The sequence below is a fragment of the Eretmochelys imbricata genome, chromosome 7 (assembly GCF_965152235.1).
Source record: "Eretmochelys imbricata isolate rEreImb1 chromosome 7, rEreImb1.hap1, whole genome shotgun sequence".
NCBI classification, from domain to species: Eukaryota; Metazoa; Chordata; order Testudines; family Cheloniidae; genus Eretmochelys; species Eretmochelys imbricata.
Genome location: NC_135578.1, coordinates 101,100,168 through 101,120,453, shown reverse-complemented (window position 1 = coordinate 101,120,453; position 20,286 = coordinate 101,100,168).

The following is a 20,286-nucleotide window of genomic DNA, read 5'->3' as shown; positions in this document are numbered from 1 at the left end:
ACAGCAGTGAAAAGTGAGCTACTGGGTTTGCGACTGGTAAATGTCACCATCAACAAATGGTCGAGTCAAAGGGGGCCATTTTAAACATTTGAGATTTTGGAGGGGATGAAGGTTATCTCCAATATTGAAATATGGATTTCAGGGCTGGGACTTGGGATTTGGAGGAGTTTCATAAAATCACAGAATCCCATAATGAGACGTAGTTACAGAATATTTTATTGTGACTGGTGGTTTTGAGAGAGCATGTTTTTTTCCTAAATAAAATATCCGGTCCAATAGCAGAGACACTAGTTCAGATTAATAAGACTATAAATAATTTTGAATAGCCCTAGCTGAGTTTTGCAATGACTTCTACGGTTAAAATATGAGTGAAACAAAAAATCATAAAAATTAACAGTGACACTCCCATCCCCCACCTGACCACCTCATAACACATACACACACAAACTCAGCAGATCTGGAGATTGTAGATTTCTGATGTTTCAATTGGTGGTGTTGGTGGTTGTCTTTTTTTAATTTATGGAGCACCCAAAAGTCCTTTACAGGAAAAAAGTCCCTGTCCTGAAGAGTTGGTAATAATCTGAACAGAATAAAGTAGACAGCATAGAGCAGAGGCAGATATAAGGTTGTTTTTATGTTTTAAATTAGTTGCTTTGTTTCTTTTTTATTTCTTTCATTATTAACCCTTGCTGATTTTCTTTTCCTGTTTAAAAGGTAAATCCACAACCAAGCATGGGCACCAACTGATTTTTCTTGTTCACAAAGGCAAAATGTGACTGTTGCTCAATACACATGAGCTCTTTTACATACCTCTGATTGCTGTCTAAAATGAGCTTTATTACATTGCTAGAACAGACTTCCCTTTGTGCTTCTTATGCTATCAGGTATGGGTAGCCATGCAAAGAAGTGGTACCAGCACTATGGAGTGAACATTTCTAACTGTAGGATTATGCCCCGTTTGTCATTCCCTGGCTGGCTGCCCTGTCTTTCTTCATCTCACTGTTCATCATACCTAAGCCTTGTATTTTCTCTCCCGCACACTCACCACAAGCGGCATGTGCATTCCAAACAGTATGCAGTAGGTACCTTTTCATCTTTGCTAATATATTTTTGTTTTTGTCACTTTTCTGTTTACAGCATAGTAAAGGAAATCACTTAAATTTGTCTATCTACTCTTTCCTACAAATATTGGCCATGATCCTTGGCTCTGGGCAACCAAGGAGAGGACTTTAAGCCACCTTAATGCTTTGTATTTGGCCTGCTTTGTGCCAGATTCCTCTTAGACCAGCTGCCAACATCCCCAGAGTGTCAAGAATAACCAGGTATCGTTGGTGAGCAGGGAATCTGACTTCAGAGAATGGTGGTGGCATAGGAGTCACCACATGTACAGCTACAAAATGGGAATAACTGGCTAGGTGGTCATACTGCTGAAAGGATCTGGGGGTTATAGTCCTCCATGGACCTATCTAGTTCTTTTTTGAACCCTGTTATAGTCTTGGGCTTCGCAACATCCTCTGGCAAAGAGTTCCACAGGTTGACTGTGCATTGTGTAAAAAAATACTTCCTTTTCTTTGTTTTAAACCTGCTGCCTATTAATTTCATTTGGTGACCGCTAGTTCTTGTGTTATGAGAAGGAGTAAATCACTTCCTTATTTACTTTCTCCACACCAGTCATGATTTTATAGACCTCTATCATATTCCCCTTTAGTTGTCTCTTTTCCAAGCTGAAAAGTCCCAGTCTTATTAATCTCTCTTCATACAGAAGCCATTCCATACCCTTAGTCACTTTTGTTGCCCTTTTCTGAACCTTTTCCAATTCCAATATATCTTTCTTGAGATGAGGCGACCACACCTGTACGCAATATTCAAGATGTGGGCATACCATGGATTTATATAGAGGCAATATGGTATTTTCTGTCTTATTAGATATCCCTTTCTTAATGATTCCCAACATTCTGTTCGCTCTTTTGACTAAAAAGAAAAGGAGTACTTGTGGCACCTTAGAGACTAACCAATTTATAGGAGCATAAGCTTTCGTGAGCTACAGCTCACTTCATCAGATGCATAAACTCTTTTGACTGCCGCTGCACATTGAGTGGATGTTTTCAGAGAACTAACCACAATGACTCCAAGTTCTCTTTCTTGAGTGGTAACAGCTAATTTAGACCCCATCATTTCATACGTATAGTTGGGATTATGTTTTCCAGTGTGCATTACTTTATATTTATCAACATTGAATTTCATCAGCCATTTTGTTGCCCAGTCACCCAGTTTTGTGAGATCCTTTTGTAGCTCATCACAGTCTTCTTGGAACTTAACTATCTAGAGTAGTTTTGTATATTCTGCAAATTTTTCCACCCCACTGTTTACCCTTTTTTCCAGATCATTTATGAATATGTTGGATAGGACTGGTCCCAGTACAGATCTCATTTAATACGAGGCGCACTAGTTCACCCATATTATTTAGACTTCTAGAATTTGTATAAAAACGCTTAAAAACTTGTCACTTTTTAGCTGTTTGCCATTACATGATGAAATTGAATGGGATTCTTTTTCATTTGACTGTTTCTCATCAGATCCTACCCATATTTTATCATCTCCCATCCTCTCCTCCTTACTAGCACTTAGAGAATCTCCATTGGTAGATCCTCCCCTAAGGGATATCTCTACCCAAACCATGTGCTCCTCCGCACCTCCCGGCTTTCCCCCAGCCCTTAGTTTAAAAACTGCTCTATGACCTTTTTAATTTTAAGTGCCAGCAATCTGGTTCCATTTTGGTTTAGGTAGAGCCCATCCTTCCTGTATGGCTTCCCCTTTCCCAAAAGATTCCCCGGTTCCAAATAAATCTAAACCTCTCCTCCCTACACTATCGTCTCATCCATGCATTGAGACTCTGCAGTTCTGCCTGTCTAACTGGCCATTCATGTGGAACTGGAAGCATTTCAGAGAATGCTATCATGAAGGTTCTGGACTTCAATCTCTTACCTAGCAGCCTACATTTGGTCTCCAGGACCTCTCTCCTATCCTTCCCTATGTCATTGGTAACTACATGTACCCAACCACCAGCATTAGACATAAGTCTATCTAGATGTCTCGAGAGATCTCGCACCAGGCAGGCAAGTCACCATGTGATTCTCCCGGTCTTCGCAAACTCAGGGCAAGAGGATACCACAACATCCTCTGGAAGGAGGGTCTCAACCATGGGATCATTTCCCTCTGCTCCAGTTGGATGTTCTCCTTCCCTGAGACTTTCATCCTCCTCAACAGCACAGAGGCTGTCAGACTGGGGGTGGGACTTTTCTACTGTGTCCCAGAAAGTCTCATCTATGTACCTCTCTGTCTCCCTTAGCTCCTCCCGTTCAGCCACTCTGGTCTCCAAAGCCTGTATATGGTCTCTGAGGGTCAGGAGCTCCTTGCACTGAATGCACACATATGCCACATAAGCATACATGCTGCATTGGATGCAATAAACTGGATAGCCCCACCTCACATTCACCCTCTCAACTCCCTTGCAAAACTCTGTTAGCTGCTCCTGTTCGCTAGCTCCTCTGGTCGCCTAGGAGCGGGCTTTTTAAAGCCCTGGTCTTCCTGAGTAGCCCTGCCCCCTGATTAAGGGTTGATGGATGCTAAAGGGCTTAGGGATCAAGGGCTGGTTAAGTAGCTCTCAGCCTTGCCTAGCAGGCTGCTAGGCTCAGCACACGGTACCCCAAACAAAGAGAGCACATGGTATATTTCAGTCAAGCGGCAAGCAAACCACAAATACACACATTAAGACAACAAAGGGTAACATAATTGCTCCTCCTTCACCTGGAGAACTCCCTCGCAAAACTCCCCTGGTACAATATCTATCTATACCAGCTGAATATCTGGCCCATAGATTCAGCTCACATACATAGTAAAAGGGAAGACATTTTCTAAGAAACTGAGGCAGGGAGAAATGATGTTAAAAAGACATTGAGCCTTACAAGCTTCAGTGTTCTAGAGATTTTATTCATCTAGCCAAGCTGCATATTGCAGAAAACAGCACAGCAGTGACTGCACAATATTTCCTGCCTTCACCCTCTGCACTTGTCTGTGACTATCCATGTCGTAAGTCATTCACAAGTTCGCTGAGGTGATTCTAAACAGTCAGTACTAAATCAAGAAGAAAAGGAATATATATAACCCCCAGCTACCTGGACCTTCTTTTCTATCTCAATAAACAAATTCTAATGTTCAGGTCTGTGCATGAGCCAAATGTGAGTGCCAGAGTCACAAAAGTATTTTAGGCTCAGTAAACATTAGAAAGTTGTGGGCCCCTTGCTCCTATCCATAGCATTCCACGTGTGATCCATACACCCATGTCTGATCTACATATCCGTATATTTGCCATCATCATAGCCAAGGAATTAGTGCTAATCACAGAACAGATGTGGTATTGTTGTCAGAGGCATAAGAAGAGACCCAGCATGAGCCATTTTTCCATTGGTTTGATAGCATGCACATTGATAGCATGCTAATACCTTTTGCCTTTCTCAGGAGCCTTTGCACGTGGACAGTAGCCAGGCACCTGTCTTTGCTATTGAGTGTCCTCTACAAGAATTGCTCAAAGTGTAGTTCTACTCTGAGAAGTGACTCTGTATAAATGGCAGCATGTATCCCCATGGGTTTTTTTTGTTTGTTTATTTTTGTTTCTGTCTCTTAATAATTCCCAGGTGAGAATTAACTTCAGTTAACAAGTAAAAAGATTATTTTTTTTTCTGCCAGCCCTGCAAACCCAGCCTGGGCTCTAAGAGTCAAGCGGAGTTTTTTTTCTCTCATTCATCATCAATAATAAAGGTTCTTCCAAGTAAATTAAGGCTTCCAGTGACACTTGTGCAACAGCCCTGTCTTCAAACACTGCCCTTATAATTTTACCTGTAATGTCCAATTGCCTTCTCCAGTTTCCGCACAGGCAACATTGATTGGCCAGAACTGGAAAGCAATTGACAGTTTACTCAGTCGGTAATCCAGAAGAAGGGAAAGCCTGCAGTTCACTCTCCCATAGCTGTGTTGGTTCTTCAGGGCTAAAGGGACGAAAACAGTGAAAACTCATTTTTGACACTAAAATAGACATGATTCAATATGTTTAATTCTACAGTAGAAGCAGGAGGTACAAATAGCCCATAAACATCATCAATTTAATAAATCACACAAATCTATCACAGAAAGGCTGGAGTCCCAGAAGACATACTATGAAATTTTATGGTGGCTGAATGTAATTGACAACTGAGTTAAATGACATGATGTTGAAGACTGACAAGCCGTGTTCAGTATTGTATCAGTTAACTCCATTGTTCACATACACATTCACCATAGCAAAATTTCATAGTGTTCACCAAGTCACGATTATCATGACTTATCATCATCACCACCTCAATAGCTATATTGAGTGTGCTCTATAACAGCTGCTGTGTTATCCTACATTTACTGCACAACCAGTAGCTATTATTGCTTTATACAATGCTGTTGGATATCTACTGTATAAAAAAGTGACATTTATGATTCTATATTCACTGCAAACAATTCTTTTAGGGAAAAAGTGGGATTTATATACATAAAATTAAGGAAATTTGGTCTGTTGGCCTATGGGACATATGTTATTAAGAAGAGAATGAAGAGGGTTTTTATGGAAGTTATTCAAAACAGGCCTAGTCATGGCTTGCCAAATTTGGTATTAAAAGATAAAGCTGTCTTGAGTTCATTTCAGAAATGATCTTACCATCAGATGTTTTCTTTTCTTCCCCCCATTAAATGGACTGAAAATCAGCCAAACCAAATTCCTTGAGATTTGGCAAAATGTTCCCTCCCAGATTGAGAACAGGCCAAGTTTGAGCCTGAAGGGAAACATTTTTTGCCAAAGTTACAAAAGCTGAAGTGAAAGTTCTTTCATCCCAAAGGATCCCAAAGCACATTGCAAATATTAGGCCAAATTCTTAAGTCCTTATTCATGCAAAACCCTCATCAAAGTATAAGGAATACTGCAGTCCGTGGTCAGGAAAAGCTCATTTGGAGCCTGCTCTTAACTTTCACTGACATTAATGGCAAAAGTGCCGCTGATTTCAATGGAACAGGATCAGGACTTTGGCTTCATTGTGAGTTTTCTCATCAGGGACTGCAAGACTGGGTCTTAATAATCTATATACAGAAGTCACTCCACCCACCTCTGAAATGCTTTTGGGGTGGAACCTGACAATTGTTCAACTGCACATGTATCTGCTCTGCCATTAGAACATTGGCTAAATGTAGATTGTAAACAAAGGTTCAAAGTCCTTTCTATCACCGTCTGAGTCCTGGCTCCTACACTAAAAGTTGCAAGTGTGTACCAAGCATGCATTACAGAATCATCATTCTAAAAACTGGTTCAATTGATTTTTTGTGTGCGTCTTATAATACAGCATTTCCCCTTAGTTTGTTACAATAAATGTGTTTCTCTTTCCTATCTTCAGCACTATTACTTGAATTCAGTTTTTAAGTTTCCACTATTATATTATTCTTCCTAGAATTTCTCTGGCATTTAAAAATGTTCATTTTTCCAAATGAGTGCTTCCCATAATTATTATACAGATTTGATTTTCACGTTTTTCCATGTTTGTGTGTTTCGCCTTTGTTCTTTTATATTTTCCCAGGGATTTTTCTTGTTTGTAAGATTTTTTGCCTTTCCCCGTATTTTATTAATGGCTTTTCACTTCCTTGTGAGATTTGTTTTTCCCTGGAATCATGCAATTTTTACCTTGGGATTTTTTCAATTTCCCCCTGAATTTATCCACACCAAGTTTTCTGGCTTTAAGAACTTCTTCTGATACCTCATTTTTAAGGAATAACTAAACAAAAGGAGCTTTTTTGAACCCATACACTGGGCTTTGAGGTGATAATGGTAACTTTTATGCCTCTCTTTTACATATTCTAGTCAATGTGGATTTTGGAGTGGACATGGGTCACAGAATCCATGGCCTCCAATATCTTCACATCAGAATGGTTGAGTCAAAGAAAATTTCACGAGGGAAACAGCACAACATTCTCCTCTCTCTAAGATCCAATCCCATCAGTTTTCCATTAGAGAGAGTGATCTGACGCCATGTGTCCAATTTAAACAGAAAATTTCAACTTAAATAGAGAGATCTGATTACACAATTGGAATTTTATATTGAACCCAATCTTGCATTCTACTGGCCCAAACCAGTGCCAAATGGCCCCTGTTTAAAGTCTTCAATGTAAACAACCTCAGTGGGCATATTTAGAAAAAATTACCAGGCAGATAGAGAATGGCACTCCAAGGTTAGTCAGCTTTCCTCCATTCTTTTAGTTCTACCCTCATACATTCAGTTACCTTCTTTCAAACATACTTGTTTTCCCTTAGAACAGTGGCTGATCTACAGGCTTAGTGTAAGCATTCCAACAAAAGGCTAGTGGGAAAATGCATCATTGTGCTAGGAGGCAGGTCATAAGAATCCTCATTTACTGAAGTTGGTTTACAGAAGAAGCTAGTCATGGTTTTCTGCAAGAAATTACTGTGGTTAAAAAAAAGAGAGTAACATGCTTATTTTTACTACCTTGTGCCTCCTTCTCTTCTCTTTAGACTTTTCAGTCATGTGTGCTGCTGAACATTTGATTACATTTTTAAGCAACTGAAGCAGAATTGTTGGATGTTATTCTTTATTTAAAAGAATTCTGAAGTCTTCAGCAAACACAGCAATATGTGGCAACCCTACTGTGAAAGCTATGGGCCTGTCCCTGTTAACCATTACTTATGCAAATAATCCATACTTCTCACACGAGTAAGATTTGCTTGCATGAGTCAGACGCTAGGGTTTGGCTCTATATCCATGCTGAATGCTAATATACACTGATTCCGGGCTGTTTATTTTTTACAGTATTGTTTTGCTTTACTCTTCTTTTATTTTATTTGTTGTTTTCAACACCATGTAACTGCAGGTCTGTACATAATTAACAATAAACTACAGAGAAAGAGTTAAGGTTTGCTCGCAGTTTGGTCATATTACAACAATTAAAGTGATTCATTGTCTATGTCTAATGGCATAATCTGATTGTAAAGACAGCAGAGTGGGTGTTGAAAAATATACAGCAGCCCACTATGTCAGGCATAACAGGAAATGACTGTGGGTGTTAACCATGTCACAAATGGTTGGATTAAATGCTGACTCCACAGCTGAAAAGCCAGCTAAAGCTTTGGGAAAGCAATCATATATGTTTCAGTAACAATTAGGAGATTATCTAATACTGTAAAAAGAAAAGGAGGACTTGTGGCACCTTAGAGACTAACAAATTTATTTGAGCATAAGCTTTCTTGAGCTACAGCTCACTTCATTGGATGCATTCAGTGGAAAATACAGTGGGGAGATTTATATACATGGAGAACATGAAACAATGGATGTTACCATACACACTGTAACAAGAGAGTGATCACTTAAGGTGAGCTATTACCAGCAGGAGAGCGGGGGTGGGGGGAAACCTTTTGTAGTGATAATCAAGGTGGGCCATTTCCAGCAGTTGACAGGAACCTCTGAGGAACAGTGGGGGGCGGAGGGGGGGAATAAACATGGGGAAATAGTTTTACTTTGTGTAATGACCCATCCACTCCCAGTCTCTATTCAAGCCTAAGTTAATTGTATCCAGTTTGCAAATTAAGTCCAATTCAGCAGTCTCTCCTTGGAGTCTGTTTTTGAAGTTTTTTTGTTGAAGAATTGCAACTTTTAGATCTGCTATGGGTACCCGCATGGCCCCACAGTATGCCAACATTTTTATGGCTGACTTAGAACAAAGCTTCCTCAGCTCTCGTCCTCTAATGCCCCTACTCTACTTGCTCTACATTGATGACATCTTCATCATCTGGACCAATGGAAAAGAAGCCCTTGAGGAATTCCACCATTGTTTCAACAATTTCCATCTCACCATCAACCTCAGACTGGACCAGTCCACACAAGAGATCCACTTCCTGGACACTATGTGGCTAATAAGCAATGGTCACATAAACACTACCCTATACCGGAAACCTACTGACCTCTATTCCTACCTACATGCCTCCAGCTTTCATCCAGACCACACCAAACGATCCATTGTCTACAGCCAAGCTCTAGGATACAACCACATTTGCTCCAACCCCTCAGACAGAGACAAACACCTACAAGATCTCTCTCAAGCATTCTTACAACTACAATACCCACCTGCTGAAGTGAAGAAACAGATTGACAGAACCAGAAGAGAACTCAGAAGTCATAGAATCATAGAATCATAGAATATCAGGGTTGGAAGGGACCTCAGGAGGTCATCTAGTCCAACCCCCTGCTCAAAGCAGGACCGATCCCCAATTAAATCATCCCAGCCAGGGCTTTGTCAAGCCTGACCTTAAAAACTTCTGAGGAAGGAGATTCCACCACCTCCCTAGGTATCTCATTCCAGTGTTTCACCACCCTCCTAGTGAAAAAGTTTTTCCTAATATCCAACCTAAATCTTCCCCACTGCAACTTGAGACCATTACTCCTTGTTCTGTCATCTGCTACCACTGAGAACAGTCTAGAGCCATCCTCTTTGGAACCTCCTTTCAGGTAGTTGAAAGTAGCTATCAAATCCCCCCTCGTTCTTCTCTTCCGTAAACATCCCCAGTTCCCTCAGCCTCGCCTCATAACTCATGTGTTCCAGTCCCCTAATAATTTTTATTGCCCTCCGCTGGACTCTTTCCAATTTTTCCACATCCTTCTTGTAGTGTGGGGCCCAAAACTGGACACAATACTCCAGATGAGGCCTCACCAGTGTCGAATAGAGGGGAACGATCACGTCCCTCGATCTGCTGGCAATGCCCCTACTTATACATCCCAAAATGCCATTGGCCTTCTTGGCAACAAGGGCACACTGTTGACTAATATCCAGCTTCTCGTCCACTGTAACCCCTAGGTCCTTTTCTGCAGAACTGCTGTCAAGTCATTCGGTCCCTAGTCTGTAGCAGTGCATGGGATTCTTCTGTCCTAAGTGCAGGACTCTCCACTTGTCCTTGTTGAACCTCATCAGATTTCTTTTGGCCCAATACTCCAATTTGTCTAGGTCCCTCTGTTTCCTATCCCTACCCTCCAGTGTATCTACCTCTCCTCCCAGTTTAGTGTCATCTGCAAACTTGCTGAGGGTGCAATCCACACCATCCTCCAGATCATTTATGAAGATATTGAACAAAACCGGCCCCAGGACCGACCCTTGGGGCACTCCACTTGATACCGGCTGCCAACTAGACATGGAGCCATTGATCACTACCCGTTGAGCCCGACAATCTAGCCAGCTTTCTATCCACCTTATAGTCCATTCATCCAGCCCATACTTCTTTAACTTGCTGGCAAGAATACTGTGGTCACCTACTACAGGACAGGCCCAACAAAGAAAATAACAGAACGCCACTAGCCATCACCATCAGACCCCAACTAAAACCTCTCCAATGCATCATCAAGGATCTACAGCCTATCCTGAAGGACGACCCATCACTCTCACAGATTTTGGGAGACAGGCCAGCCCTTGCCTACAGACAGCCCCCCAACCTGAAGCAAATACTCACAAGCAACCACACACCGCACAACAGAACCACTAACCCAGGAACCTATCCTTGCAACAAAGCCCGTTGCCAACTGTGCCCACATATCTATTCAGGGGACACCATCATAGGGCTTAATCACATCAGCTACACTATCAGAGGCTCGTTCACCTGCACATCTACCAATGTGATATATGCCATCATGTGCCAGCAATACCCCTCTGCCATGTAAATTGGCCAAACTGGACAGTCTCTATGTAAAACTAAAAATGGACACAAATCAGATGTCAAGAATTATAACATTCAAAAACCAGTTGGAGAACACTTCAATCTCTTTGGTCACTCGATTATAGACCTAAAAGTTGCAATTCTTCAACAAAAAAACTTCAGAAACAGACTCCAAGGAGAGACTGCTGAATTGGACTTAATTTGCAAACTGGATACAATTAACTTAGGCTTGAATAGCGACTGGGAGTGGATGGGTCATTACACAAAGTAAAACTATTTTCCCATGTTTATTCCCCGCCTCCACCCTCACTGTTCCTCAGAGGTTCTTGTCAACTGCTGGAAATGGCCCACCTTGATTATCACTTCAAAAGTTTCCCCTCCCCCCCGACTCTCCAGCTGGTAATAGCTCACCTTAAGTGATCACTCTCTTGTTACAGTGTGTATGGTAACACCCATTGTTTCATGTTCTCTATGTATATAAATCTCCCCACTGTATTTTCCACTGAATGCATCCGATGAAGTGAGCTGTAGCTCACGAAAGCTCATGCTCAAATAAATTGGTTAGCCGCTAAGGTGCCACTAGTACTCCTTTTCTTTTTGCGAATACAGACTAACACGGCTGCTACTCTGAAACCTATCTAATACTGTGTTTAGCCACAGAACAGAAAGTGTACAGAGAACCTATCACAGGTGATTCTACTTAAAATCATATTAACTATCTTTTCATTATAATGGCCAATAAGTAAAACTGTTCAGAGTAATTTGCTATGATTTGTTCAGAAAGCAAGATATTTTATATGCAAATAAATAGGAAATATAACTCCTGGTTATGGTATTGTCATTAAGGTAGTTATTTTCAATTAAGAATTTTTATTATCTCTCATCAAGTAGAGTAATGAAAGTGCTGTAAAATATATTTCCTCTCCCACCCAACCTGCTCTTCCTGCCCTTCTAAAATGGCCTCTCCTTTCTGTAGAAAGCAAAAAAAGAAATGATAATTTACCAGCATCATAACAACAATGCTCTTGTTTCTTTTATTTTATTCCCCTCGCTTTATCCAATTGTAGTTGAGATGTTGATATGCCATATTTCAACATTTAATGGTGTATTTTTTTTTTACAAGTTGCCCATTTCTCAATCCTTCCACATGTTCTAGGTCTAGTTATATATTGTCCTTCCATTGTGTAACAGTGGTTTTCAACTTTTTTTCATTTCATTTCATAAAAAATTTTGAATGGAGGTGCAGACCCCTTTGTCCAATCTTAGACATAGTCTGCAGATCCCCAGGGGTCTACGGACCACAGGTCGAAAACCACTGGTCTAACAGATGGGCCTGTTGATCTGGCACCATCTGCTCCAGGATGATATTTGGTTCCTGTCCCTCTTCTATGTGATCATGCCATTTGGAGCTTTTTCTGGCAATCTTGGGCTACACTTGTTGTCTTTTTGTTTCTCTTTTTATTTCCCCAGAGGAGAAGGACTAAACCAGTCCATATTTTCTTATCTACTGTAACAATTTCATTTTATAAGGAACCTAAGCCAAAATACGAATGCCTCATATTCTCTTCCTGTTGCACAGCTGAGAGTCTGCTCACAGTTTGGTGGATATACCCGTTCAATCAAATATTCTCCTCTTGAAACCTTTCTAGTTTCTAGAGAAAAAAGAGAATCTTAATCTAGAATGACCTTCCATCTGCAATTTTATTAACACAGACACATTTTATTAAGAATTTTTGATTTTTAATCTTGGATGAGCTAACACAAAAACAAACAACACAATGTCTTTTTTTAAGGCAAAGGCTTTAATATCAGTTTAAACCCACTTTGATTGTAAATCTATTTTTGACTACACATTACCAAAGAATATTACAAGAAAAGTCTGTTTCATGAAGTTATGATTATTTAAATTGCTCTTTCTTTCTCTCTTTTTTCACTCATACTCTCTGGAGGATCTGAAAATAAGCCTCCAGCTATACAAGTCAGTGCTCCAGGTTTATCCAAGAGACTAAGGAGTTTTTCACAAAATACCTTTATTATTTTCTGGGGTTCCTCTGCATTGTGTGAAAACTCGAAGGTTTTTTGAGATCAGTAATGTAAGGGAAATGGGCACAGATGAAACCATAGAAGAATAAATGGCATTTTCCAAAAATTGTGCTTGCCTTATAAGCCAAAAGCTGCAGTTTACACACCAATTTGTTTTCAGTCTTTTCGGTTTGTATTATATTTTCAGTGACCCTGCATTTGTTTGGTTAGTGGCAAGAAAGAAAGTTGGAAATTATCTGTCAGCAAGCAGTGAATCTCAAAATGTTCGGAGATTTGAACCATTTCTGACAGTATCCAAAACACTTCAGTCATCTCTAATATCTGCATAAACAAATCATAATACTCAGCAGCAAAAGCATGTGCTCAACTATTGTGACTACAAATTAAGTGCCCAGTCCTGCAAACCCTTTGACTGCATTTCCATTAAGAAAAATGAAACCCATGTTTCACCACGGGTGTAGTACGGTGTAGTGGCAGTCTATAGCAGCTAGGACTCAGAAGCTGAGCAGCATGGGATGTTGTGGCGGTATAAAACTCTACACCGCAGCTTCTACCACAGTACTTCCGGCTAAGTTGCACAAGTAATGAATTACAGGTTCCATTTTTGCCACTGCAAACAGGACCTCACTCTTGTGAGTCTTCCTTAAATACCTTATTAGACCCATCAAGAGTAATTCCATTCCTTACTCACAGGAGTAAGGATTATTCATGCGTCGGACCAGGCCCTGATACTGCTTCGAAGGGAGAGAGGGTGAGGCAGGTGTTCTTATTTAAGAGTTAAAGGTCCAATCCTGCACCCCTGAAGTTAAGGGGAGATGGGGAGTTTAGCTATTAAATTCAGTTGGAACATGATCAGACCCTAAATAAAATATAGTAATGTCTGAGGTTTTTTTAACCACATTTTCAAGAGATGATATAGTAGCAGTGTTGTTGTACCATGTTGTCCAATTAAATTAGAATGAAGTTAGCCATTTGGGTAGCACAACAGGAATACATTCTATCATCTGCATAAAGAAGGCATGACAAAAGACCCTGTGTGGGGTACTCTGGGATGCCCAAGTATGGCCTATTGAGTCATGAAACTTGGTCCATTGCCAACATCCTCCCACAGCTATACAGTGAGGAGCACAAATCTGATCAATTACAGGTCTTTATTTATTTTCCAATAACCAAATAGGCAAGTTATGTTCTAACTAATTTAATAACAGTGCTGGTAAACATAAGTACCATGCATTTCCTAGCAATCTATCCATGAAGATGTGAGTGCAACACAGAGCATGACTGAGTGTATTTCATTTTACTATAAATGTGAATCAGTCAGGAAATTAAGTGTGGCCACAAGGTTTGTGGTAAATAACCAACGTGGCTTCCTGAGCCACAAAGTGTGAGTCTCCCTGTTGTTAAAAAATGTGTTTCCACTTTATGAAATTATCTAAGACATCTTAAAAGTATTTTTTCTTCAACAAACTTTAGTCTTTGGTTGTATTGTACATGTGTGATTCCAGTGTTATTAACCCTACTGTTAGTTTGCTTCTGTATATAGCACTCAGAAAAGTGACACACTAATAGAAACAGTGAAGAACTAACAGGCTTTACTACAGGAAGAATAAAACAGGATTTCACAGTCACTTATCTTTGCAGTAACCAGCTTCCTACTTCCCTCAGCACTCTCAGGGGGTTAATGGCTACTTCAGGTGGTCTCCTCAACAAAGTTCCTGTTTTGTTTATAGCCCTTTAGGAATCACAGTTTCCTCTGAAGCCTAATACTTCCAGTGGCAGGGCCAGTTTTAGCTAGTGGAAGCCTGTGAAGTGTGGTCCAGTGATTAGACCATGGGGGACTTGGAATCAGGTTGCCTGTGTTTAGCCCTATCCCAAAGGAAGACTGCATGTTTGCATGATACAAAGATTAAATCCAGGAGTCCTCAATTTGGTCCACCAGTTCTAGCCACAAAACAATACTTCCTTCACTTCCAGTGAGGGAATAGTGTGTGTGTCTGTCTCTCTGGGTGTGGCAGTCAGCATGCATTTGGGGACAAGCAGTAAGGCACACTAAAGTCTTTTCCTGCTCCCCTCACCCTGGCTGTGGTATAAGTAATACAGAACAAACAGAAAATGTATAAAATTTTATTGTCTTTTTGTCTCCTTTAGTTATAAATTTTCTTCCCCATAAAGGTGTAAACTGGAGAAATTAAACAAACAAAACAATTGCCAATACTGTAATTGACTAATAGTTTGATGCAAGGTATACGGTCCAGAGACACCAGAATTTGAAAAGGGCAGTTAGCCCTTTAGAGTATTAAATGTCAAGCAAGGTCCCACTCAAGTCAATGGGAGTTTTGTCATTGACATCAGTAAAGCAGGATTTGTCCCTAAGATACATCATAAAATATGGTGAAGGTGGTTTAACCTGTATGCCTCTGCTAGTTGCCCCAGGTCTGTTTATACCACTCGATGCTATTTACCACTGGATGCTCCTGCTTTCATTTGCCCCCCCTTAGACTACATTGTCCAAATACAACTCAGGAACTAGAGGGGTAGAAGGTAAATTTACACTACTAGTGAATTGCTTACACCCTAGAGTCCCTAGGTTAGGGCTTGTCTATACAGTGATTTAGTGCTTAGCAAGTCAGGGTGTGAATCTACAGCATGCTAGCTTGCTGTGCACTAACAGTCTACATGGACCCTAATACTGTGCACTAAAAAATTACATACTGTGCTTTGACTTGCTGCTGTTTGAAATGGGAGTACGTGTTTGAAATGGGAGTACATTAAAGAGCACTATGAAACTTTTAGTACATGGTAGGTGAGTGTGACAAGACAGAGTGCTGTAGATTTACACCCTGGCTTGCTATACACTAAATCACCATGTAAACAAGATCTTATACTAGTGTAATTTACACAATGCTCTAAATATATGAGACAAAGCTGACAAACATATGTCTGCTCTGCCTTTTGTTTAGTATTTTCCTAGATAGCGGGTTACATAATGTTGTTGCTATCATTGGAATTATATAGGTTGTATGTTCTATCTGCTGTAGGTTTGGGGATAGTCTTCATGTGTTTACCCCAGTAGTGCGCCACCTTAGTAGAAAGTATGCTGAAATTGATTCATGAATCCTTAATGGCCCTTTAGTACTAAAAATAATGTTAGGTGCACAAATTTCTGCCCTAAATTTGTTTTGCCTATGTCTCTATGAAGATCTCACCATGAGATTTTTTTAATAGTAGTCTTAAATGCCAATAAATAATTTTAAAATATTTGACTTCTGCAAAGTATGTCCCCTTATGTGTTACTAGTACACTGGAATGACTCTCTGTTTTGTAAATGAACATGCATATCCCTGATGTGATTTACTGTACGGTTAATGTAAATTGTCTTGCTGGAGATTTTATGATGCCTTGTTGGATAGTGAATGTTAAGTCAAACCTTCCTATATCTGAGGAAAATAGAAGCCAGATCTAATGGAGAAGAAGTGACAAGAGCTTTTCTTAATGTGGATTCTTGCCTGTAGTAAAAGAACAGTAACTCTACCCTAATAACAATTAAATAAACTACCAGTCTTTTGTAGTATTGTTTGTTTATTTTTAAATCTTGTTAACCATCATAAACAGCTCTTCTCAACCATCAGAATGATAAAAGAGCCTGACAATATTTTGGCCAGATTCCATGTGGTTTTTTCATGACTTTCTGAAGAAAATTCATATAACGTGCTTTTTTTCCACGGGAAGCATGTTTTTCCATGATTCATAAACCCCCTTTTATCCAGTCCATGAAAGGACCTCTCTACATTATGTAGAACTGAGCTGACACATTTATGTGCAAAATTGCTGGAGCTTTTACACCACTATTCATCAAGGCAGTGTCTGTGCTCCAGGAATATTGCAATCACCTGGCACAATCAGTTTAACACACATACACAAACTCGAGGAAGACTATGTGATTATAGCACATAACAAAATATAACATCTCTGTAACATAAGACCAGTCTAAGAAATGTTAGAAAGATGTGCTTATAAATTAACGAAAGGTCATTGTCCTTTTGGTTTAGGATTGAATAATATTGAACATGTGTAAAAACTAGAGAAGTAGTTGATTCAGAGGATTAGTAACAAGATATAGATCTTTTCAATGCTAAATGACCAGTGGAAATCCACACTAACCTTTTAATTTCTGAAATTCATTGCCATCTAATTGCTTGTCAGTGGCCTATGTGAAGTGAGTTTATGGTCTCAGTCCATTTTCTATCCACATTACAAAAATCACCATCAAAGCAGACATCTTATTGGCTTTCTCAGCAAAGAAGCCAAAGATTGAAGCAGGGAGGCTTATGCTCCTCTCATAGGCATTGTCTACATTACAAAATTAAACTGTGGTTATCAGCCATCAATTTAGCTGAAACAGCACCAAGTATTTTTAAGCTTCTAGTGCAGACAAGTTTATGCTGTGTTTAAGCATGGTTAGATGAACACACAATTTGTCCTTGCCTATCCAGATAGATACGGCTTTAAACTAGGTGGTTCTTCGTGAGTGGGCTTGATGCACATAGGTGAAGCAATTAAGAGAAGCTTGGATGGATTCGGTCTGTATATCACCTGTTCCAGTGATCAATGCCTGAGCTCCCAACTCACTGTGTGCCCTTCTCCTAGGCGGCTTAAAAAAAAACCCATTGATTATGAAAACGGTACAAGAACTGTGTTCTATCAAGGTCAGGGAGATATTTTCCCCCATGGGATATATTTTGTAGAAAGAGTTCATAGGATTGTCTACAGAATATTCCAGAAACAGTTAAAAGATCATGTCTATTCCAATCAATGAAATGCAAATACATGCAATGTCTGGACACACCGGAGACGCATAGTTCCAAAAACTGACAAGTACAGCCTCGAATGAACACATGGCTTGCTCAAGCCCTGATGCTGCAAAGAAAACAATGAGGAACATTTTTGTGCTTGAACAGAGCCCTAGTGACTTCTTTCAGAGTAACAGCCGTGTTAGTCTGTATTCGCAAAAAGAAAAGGAGTACTTGTGGCACCTTAGAGACTAACCAATTTATTTGAGCATGAGCTTTCGTGAGCTCACGAAAGCTCATGCTCAAATAAATTGGTTAGTCTCTAAGGTGCCACAAGTACTCCTTTTCTTCTAGTGACTTCTGTTACAGAGATTCTCTTTGCAGGATCGAAGTCTTAGGGTATGTCTACACTTTGAGCTGGGTATGTAAATCCCAGCTCAAGGATATATCCCTGCTAGTTCTGATTGAGCTCATGAACTAAAAACAGAGTGGAGTAGAGGTGGCATGAGCAGTGAGCTACCTCCAGTAGTTACCTATCAGAGATGCTGAGGTGGCTCGACCCTCCTGCTGCTTGCACCACTGCAGCTACACTCTATTTTTCGTATGCTAGCTCAATAAGAACTAGTGCAGGTATGTTGCCTCAAGCTGGGAATTATAAGTATTTATTTCTACCCTCCTTTCGGGACTGTAGAGTTTTGCCAAAACCTGCACTGCATCCAGATACTCCCTCCAGCCCATCTGTACCTTATATCACCAAATAGTGCACGATGTCTGGGTTCATGGTGAGAATGTACATGTTCACTGTGCATTTATGGCTTGATCTAGTGAGATGCCTTGAAGATGGATGTTGGCGTGGTTAAGCACCTCCTAGGCTCAAGCCTTTATACAGTGTCACTGTATACAGGAGTAGTCAGATCAAACAGTATTCACTATCAAAACCCTGGCTGATTAAATGTAAACCACCTAATTAAATGACTACTTCCATAATATTTATACATAGCAAAATAAAGCATTAACCACCCCAGATAGGATTCAGCCAATTTTTGTATACATGGGAGGGGCATGTACGTACGATATGTACTTTCTTGAGAATTTTCACTGAGCTTACCAATACAGATTTTTTAAAAATTGTCTAAATAAGTATTTACTTGTTACTGTAGCCCATAATAGTTTCAAAGGAGCCTTTATGATCTGTCAGGTCAATAATGTGCATTTTTAAAAGTCCCTGAATACATATTTGCATGATCTGTATTTCAAAAGCTCTGTAAATATGTATTTGCACAACAGACCATAACAATCTCTTTGAAGCCATCGTGGTCTATATATAGTGTTAATCCTCCAATGGTGTTTTATTCCAATGGTGTTTTATTTTCCAAAAAAAGCTTTTATTAATAAGGTGCTCAGATGCTATGATGATGAGGGTGACAGAGAAATATGAGGAAAAGAGGTGGGGGGGTTATGTAATTTAAAAATTGATTTAATAATTAAGATCAAGGGGGTAGGTAGGCATTTATTTCCACCCTCCCTTTTGGACTATAGAGTTTTCCCAGATGTGTAGCTCTCTTCACACTCTCTTCTATTTGTTCTTTATTGTTGATGGACTTTATCTTTCTGAATAATTATTTCTGACATGCAGTTGGCAGTCTTTTCCATGAGAATCTTTCTGTTATGTTCTAGGTCAGCCTCACCCCAGGGAAAAAATGAGGCATAGTGTCTTTGAATCAGGGATCTAAAAAAAATGTAGCAGTACAATACCCTTATCCCTCAGTGTACATTTTTATACAAGGGTCTTCTTTCATCAAGGTCATGATGCTTTTCCCCTAATGCCCTGAGATGAGAGGTTCAGTGTACTCTTTTATAAGTCACATTTTATTCTTCAGCAAGCAAATAAGAGGGTTGATCTGGCTGGGTCCAGCATCATCACTTCTTATCTTTTGCATGGCCTTCTCAAAAAAGACACAGGAGCAGGATGATATACAGAGTTTTGTTAAATTGAGACACCACAGAACAGATGGCAAATGCAGAGTGCCCTCCATCACTCTTCTTCACATTGAACTTTCTTTCCATTAATGTCTTTGTACTAGGAACGAAGCCATCTGTGTTTGTGATAGGCTGAATTCTAGTTCATGCGGTTGGGTGCCATCTACTTTAATAATAAGGCAGGTTGCTATGTATCTGCTGCCCCATCAGTATGGCAGAAGGTACAGAAATAGCTTAACTGATTGAGGATGTCATACACAAAAAATTGCTTCATATGTTTGTTGTTAGTTAAAATTTTTTTGAAGTAATCATAGAATCATAGAACTGGAAGGGAGATCGAGAGGTCATCTAGTCCAGTCCCATGCATTCATGGCAGGACTAAGTATTATCTAGACCAGGGGTCTCAAACTCAAATGACCACGAGGGCCACATGAGGACTAGTACATTGGCCCGAGGGCCGTATTACTGATACCTCCCACTGCCCTCGGCCCCGCCCCTACTCCACCCCTTTCATGAGGCCCTGCCCCTGCCCTGCCTCTTCCCACCCCTTTTCTGCTCCCATTCCAACCCCTTCCCTGAAATCCCCACCCCAACTCCACCCGCTCCCTGCCCCCAGGGGTGCAGGAGGGGTGCGGGGTGCAGCAAGGGGCTCAGGGCAGGGGGTCAGGGTGCAGCAGGGGGCTCAGGGCAGAG